The sequence below is a fragment of the Cherax quadricarinatus genome, chromosome 27, assembly GCF_038502225.1.
Source record: "Cherax quadricarinatus isolate ZL_2023a chromosome 27, ASM3850222v1, whole genome shotgun sequence".
Taxonomy (NCBI): Eukaryota; Metazoa; Arthropoda; class Malacostraca; order Decapoda; family Parastacidae; genus Cherax; species Cherax quadricarinatus.
The window spans coordinates 38,016,594-38,024,271 of NC_091318.1; positions in this window are offsets into that span (position 1 = coordinate 38,016,594).

Genomic DNA, 7,678 nt, shown 5'->3' on the forward strand with positions numbered 1-7,678 from the left:
TTATCTACATATCTACACTTCACTTATCTGTTACAAGCCAATTTAGGAAATTTGCTTAGTATATCTGGTATCTTATTTTTATTAATAAGATATCTTGACATATCACATAGGCTATTATACTGTCTCTCTATTCCTCAATAAGTGGACAACTAAGCACATAGTGTTCAAGACAGTGACCATATGCCCGATCAAATAATTTGCATTTAGTTTGATCATCATCTGTGTGTCTCTCAAACTGCCAGAAGTTTTTTTTTTATTTTTTTATATTTTATTTAAAACTGTATTACAAGATGCAATATAAAGTTACCATGAAATGGTACATGTTTTGACAGAACATTCAACACTAGTACTACAACGGTCCACTGAGTGAACATACATACAATGTTACCTTAAGATAACCTAACACAACCTACAATCTACCTAGAAACACAGTGTTACATAATCACAAAGATCTTCATAATACACTGATGCTAACACTTACATCCAACACTTCCACAACCCCCACCCGCCCCTCTACAAGTTGAAACCCTGGCCACTCTCACGTGGTTAAACACGATAACAATATGTAACATTAAAAAGTTAACACCATTACCAATCTCACGTTGTTAAACACATTATCAATGTTAAACATTAAACAAGTTAATATCATAGCCACTCTCATGTGGTTAAACACATTATTATTATTAAACATTAAACAAGTTAACCTCATAGCCACTCACATGTGGTTAAACACATTATCAATATTAAACATTAAACAAGTTAACATCATAGCCACTCTCAAAGTGGTTAAACACATTATCAATATGAAAACATTAAACAAGTTGACAGCATAGCCACTCTCATGTGGTTAAACACATTATCAATATTATTCAATATAACAAGTTAACATCATAGCCACTCTCGTGCGGTTAAACACATTATCAATATTAAACATTAAACAAGTTAACATCATAGCCACTCTCATGTGGTCAGTTGTAACATTGTGTATCCTTTAGAAAAAATTAACGACAAACCTTATGGTGTTGTCGTTTTACAAAAGGATAACCAAAAGACAAAATTTCACTTACACACCAATTAGAATGCTTAAAATAATCCATAAAAAGGCAATTAAACCATTATACTATTGGTGCTGATATCAGCACGACGACTGTTGTTACATGTCAGGAACAAAACCTAACGAGGACACTGGGAAAGACCCACATGGACTTCACTTCGTCACCAAAAAACATCAGCAAAAAAATACAAACTCGGCCTATGGCCGGGAACTGGTCGAGTTTCACAAAAGGAAAAAGCATTTATGAACAAAAACGTTTTGTCCGTCTTGCTAGACTGTAATGTCCAGAAAGTAGAAAAAAAAAAAGATCTCAGTCGCACATCGCATTACATCATACACCCTCAAGCACACGTAACTTACCATAACTACAAGCATGCAACTCAGTAACTCCCACTTCCACCCTAAATATCCTAACATACCTTAGGGGGTTACCACGGGATGAGTCCAACCCCTTGCTGCCTTACCCACCTCTCAGTTGCAGTAACCACTGTACTGTAAGACTCCTATACCTTGCAAGGAAAGCGGTACCCCACCTCCCACCGTAAGAGTCTATTTCTACAAGATGTTTTATAAATACCCACTGCAATCGCCTTAATCCTAACTGCTCCCTCGGTTTCCCTCATACCCCATGAGATATATAGGAAATCAGCCACCACGTACAGTATTGCCCTTCTTACCTCCTTTGACACTCCGTTAACTTCCAAGGTTAAGGCGCGTAGAGTGGAGATACTTCTCCCATTAAGAAACCCTAAAACCCTCCCAAACCACATACAAACTTCTTCCAATGTTTCACAAAAATAACCGCATGGAACGCAGTTTCTTCCATACCACAACTTAAATGATTCGCCTCCCTTACCAAACCCATCCTGCATAAAACCGATTTCGATGCTAAAATTCCCATGATGAATCTATACACTAATTCGCAAACCCTCGGTGTCAACTTAAGCTTACAAAAACCATCCCATATGTCCCCCTAATTATACAGCGGAAAAACAGTCACCCCCTGCACAATTTCCCTATGGCAACATCTCAGCACCATCTGCCCCGCCCTAATCCTATGAACATTTTTCAACTTCAACAACAAATGCAACATGTCCTCACACTCTGTTAATCCTCTGCCACTCCACCATTTGCTTATATATACCATTACCTGCCCCACCCGGGCTCCCCTCTCCCCGCCCTCCCTAAGAAACCGCTGCTTTACATATAGAGCCTTCGCTTGTGGTCCCAATGCCAAGAGACCTAAACCCCCAAGATGTATGTGTGTCATGACAACCTCCCTACTCAACCAAGCTCTCCCATAACCCCAGACATAATGTATGACCCTTCTCTGCAGCTACTGAATATCCACGTCCCATAATGGGTATACCTCAGCCACTCCCTAGACCTTGCTATAAAAAAGAGAGTTAACCACCACTGCCCTTTGTTGCAAGGAGACATCCCCAGCTCTTAAACCTCAGAGACGGTCTAAAGCCTCTTTTACCACCAATTCAGAATTTACCATTCGTCTCTCCTCTTCTGCCATGTACACGATCCCACATATTTTAAGTTGCTCCACGACTGACCACCCATACCTTTCACCCAAACCCCCCCCCACCCACGTACCCACCCTCAATAATTTTGATTTTGCTCTGTTAACGCACATACCAGTTGCTGCCCCAAAAAAACTCAACAACCCTGCCTACGATCTGCAAGTCCTCCTCCCCTTTTAACAAAATCGTGGTATCATCCACATTGTGGAGAAATTTTCTCCAGGAGGGGGTATCAGCCCCCTTCAGCCCCTTCAGCCCCTTTCAGCCCTGAGGGGCCCAGCCCTCTCAGAAGGGGCAAATATCTTGTTTAAAGCTACAGCGAGTAATTGACCCCAGATGCAGTACCAGTATGTGACGTGGCTCGACGCTCTGTGAGGTCCTGTGTTGCAAAGTGTAGCTTAATAAAAGACAGTTCATCTCTTACCTTAGCAAGACAATTAAGGAAAATTCTGTACAATACCACTGATAAACCAATCACATTGCCTTACGTCAAATTTAGCATCTAGAGATCTGAGACTATTGTCTAATGTGATTCTAAATGCCTATAAGTCTGAAAAACAATGCTTGGGTCGCTTCAAGCTTGATATTAAGACTGCATGTCTAACTCTGGCCTTGTCAGCATCAAAGTAATTGTCTGCTAAGACACGTAAGGCTATTTGATAATTACCTTTAACCACCGGAAATGACTTAATCAGTTCATAGGGTTCTCCCTTCACTAGACATTTAAGATAATTGAACTTAGCAATCTCATCTATGTCAGTTCGTGAATTTACTATGGATTGAAAACCACTAATGAATTCTTCATAATTATGACCTCAGAAAATAGGTAATGACAATGTAGGTAAGCTTGGTAATAGGACACTTGTTGTTGTTACAGGTGTAACAGGTGTTTGACCACTAGTTACAGTAGGTCTCTGTGACAGAGTTTTACGGCAGATAGCCTGTACTCCTGTCCACCTTAATTGATGATTACTAAAAGTATCCAAAACATTTTTAATTTCATCCTCAGATGGGTCTGATTCAAGAAATTTATTTTCATAATCAGTATAGTCTGAATTAATTATTTTCAGACGTTGTGCAAATAATTCAAATTTGACCTCAAGATCATCAAAATCTATGTTTGTATCTTGAGTTAATTCTATACAGACTGAAATTAGATTTTCTAATTGTGTAATCTTAGTCTGTAAAGACTGAAACTGAGTTTTCAAACAAGCCATTTTAATGGTATACTGAAAATTCTAGCACCACACTTAGAGTGTTTAAAAAACACTGTACTGCGATAAACGGCTGAGTTTTTGTCATGCTTAAGTCAGCAATAATCGAGTCAGACACTACTGACCTACTAAGCTTGACCTCAGGGTCAATGACCATGAAGGGTACACAGTACATGTGGCTGGTGTTTATGGCTTGAGTTTTGCTATGTCAGCCTGACCACGATGATTAATCGTAAATAACAATGTTATACACTTCATTCACTATACACTATAAATGTCACTGTATAACTGTAAATCACACGTGAATATTTCTTACACAAATATAAATGTCACTGTTAATATGTATTTGAAACCTTACACTTTATAAATAAGTTCCTTTAATATAACAGGTATATCTATAAGAAACAAACTTTAACACAATCTTGTCTCTTAATTTCTGTTTATAAACATTATAAACACTATGTGTATATACACTCAGACAAACTGAACATCAGTTGGGTTGTTGTTGTCTTAGTCAGCGCTTTTCGAGATTGGAGCAGTGGATGCCGGGTGCCATCCCCCGTTATCTTGTTGGGTGAGTCACCCTGCTCCTGTTTTCTTTGGGTGAATGCTGGGTGAGCGCCCGTTTTCTTTTGGCTGCCTATTCTCTGTGATTGAGTCTGGAGGGACTCATTTATACTTATTTATATTGTAAAACACTAGTTTTACAGCTTTTTTCGAAGGACCTTGCCTCGTAGGTTATTTGTACACTGTAGTACAACATATCTGGACCACAGTGTGGCCTTTATCCTGTTCGAGCACGACCAAAATGTTGAGAAATGGCATTACCAGTTAAGCTTAAACATAGGAAAACTTAACTTAGAAAGACAGCTCATCGCCTGCACAGCCGCCCCTGCAGACGAGGTCTTGAGAAGCTGTCGAAGTCATCTCTCAACGGGCTGTAAAGAGTTATAATTTGTAAGATTATAAATTACCCCTAGGGGGTGTTATGTCAGCATATTTCATTCACTTATTTCTGACAAACTTACTTGTGTGGACTCAAAGGTCCGCATATCACCGGGGTTTATGATAAGTGACTAACTCACGACTTTATACTCAACTGCGCAGTCAATAGTAGTACATCATGAGTTAGAACACTTATCTGGGTATATGTATCTGACCCATAATTACGCCCGGATATCCATTGAGTTGATTGAAGAATAGTGTTCTTTGAAGAATGCCGCACTACACTCTGTTAGATCGCAACACTCGTTGTTACACTGTTCATCAATAATTGTTCACACAATATCACTAAGAAGTTGATCACACTTCTCTGTAAGTGTTTATCATGTTTTGTGAGACACTTTGTTCACACTAACGCACAGATCGTTCTTTGTTGGTTATCCTGGCATCAGTGTCACTCTCAGTAGAGTCAAAAGTAATCTGAAGACGCCACAACGCCCCACGCCATCACTGCCCCCAGCACAAAGGAAAAGCTGACCTAGTACTTTTGCTTCCTTGCCACTTCCTCGATGAAGCAAAGCAGAATGTTTAAATCTTGCTGTCTTAAGCATAGACAACAATGTCCACTATCTTTACTATGGTAATAAAGTGGGATCAGGATTTTCCTTAATTGTCTTGCTAAGGTAAGAGATGAACTGTCTTTTATTAAGCTACACTTTGCAACACAGGACCGCAAGGAGCGTCGAGCCACGTCACATACTGGTACTGCATCTGGGGTCAATTACTCGCTGTAGCAGTAAACAAGATATTTGCCCCTTCTGAGAGGGCTGGGCCCCTCTGGGCTGAAAGGGGCTGAAGGGGCTGAAGGGGGCTGATACCCCCCTCCTGAAGAAAATTTCTCCACACACATAACCGACTATGCACGCTGCACGATTATTACCCAGCACCCCACATTCCAAACCGCCATTCACCAGTTCGTAAAATGGATTTTGCACACAGGCAAAAAGCAGCTGAGATAGGGGGCATCCTTGCCTCATGCGTACAGGCTGCCCTAACTTACCGTTTTACCTGCACTCTTACCATTGCAGAGGCATACAAAGTGTCAACCCATCGTACTATTCCCTCCCCAAAACCCTGCATCAATAAAATAAGCCTTAATAAATCTCTGTCAACACAGTTGTAAGCATTTTGCCAGTCAAGCCCGAGGACACCCCCCTTGACATTCCCCCCAAAACTCCCTAATACGTCCATGTCCTTACCTCATGCTCCTACCTGGTATGCCTAGCTGTCCCCTATGAATATCCGATTCCATGACTTTTCTCATCCTGTTACCTAGGACCTTTGCGAATATTGTATAGTCTGAACACATAAGAGAGATGGCCCTATATGCACTCAGACCCCTCCCTCCTCCCTTTCTGGGCACCAACACCACTACCCCTGTACTCTGTGACACACCTAACCTCCCCTCCATGAGCATGCAATTCAAAACCTCAATCAAGCATTGTTTAATGCTTCCCCAATGCGTCCTATAAAATTTATTCGATATGCCATAAATACCTGGTGCTTTCCCTTTACTCATCTGAAAAATTGCCTCTTCGACCTCCTCCACACAAATCCTACCCTCAAGTACCCTCCAATCCCTTTCACTTATGACCTTTCTGAATGCCCCCATCAGACCACCTTCCTGAGCCCCCTCTGCTCTTCACCAGAGCTTTTCCTCAAACCAAAGATCAGTATAAAAACTCATGCTGTCTGTATTAGATTGCAACTGACCAGGCAGATATCCACCCAAACCGGTGCATACTTCCAAACGCAGGAGGGATGTTGCTTGCTTTCTAACCCTACATTTCCGCATGACACAACCCGAAGGTTTGTCACCCTATAGCACCTCTTCCATACCCGCCATGATTCTAACTGCATTGAAATGCTCATTGTGAATTTCAGCAAGTCAGTTGCGAAAATGTTCAATGTCATCATACCTACTACTTCCGCCCCCAACATAATAAGCATTCAGTTGCCCCTCCAGGTAATTTTGTAGCCCATACCTCCGCTTTGCTTCTTCCTTACCCCGATTCCTATAATAACTCACTATCCCGGGTTTGGCACACATTTCCCACCAGTCCAACAAACATTCACCTTCCCTCCGAGTTTCCCAGAGGTTCTTCCACCAAACCTGAAAAGTAGACCCATCCCCCTCCCCCTCCAAAAGCTGCACATTTAGTTTCCAATAACCTGGATAAATCTGTATCGCTCCATCCCAGTCCAAATCTTCTAGCACTGCACAGTGGTCTGAAAACCCCATATCAAAGGTCTGTATGCGCCCAACTCGAATTCCTTGTGTCACATAAAATCTATCCAGACAAGCCGCATAGCCTCTGCAGACAAACGTGTGCTTCACCCCCCACGCACCCCTTCCCTCCACATCATAAACCCCTGCATCCCCCAGCAAATTTCTTAGGATAGGTAAAACGCATCCCGCCCCCCTCGGTTCAACATCACCATGACGAATAACGCAATTCCAATCCCCACCCAAGACCGAAATTAAAGGCAAACCCCGAGTGTGAAACATTAAAACCTGCCTCACAAAATCTATTTTAACTTTAGAGTTGCTGTCTGCAGGCATATAAACTCCAATAAAACAAACTCTAACCCCACCCCAATACCAATCCACCATTACCACCCTTCCACCCTTCCACCACCCTCCTCCCATCCCAAGACACACCAAGGGCTGGACTCCTTCACTGCTATAGCCACCCCACCCACATACATTCGGTAGCCTTTCAACCTTAACTCTCTACCAAACTTGTAATTGTGTTCTTGCATAAAAAACATACATCCACATCGTAACGTCGCAAAAACCACTCCATCCACACCTTTTTAACTTCTGTTCTCAAGCCATTGGCATTGATGGTGACACACTTGAAATTACAAAAAGG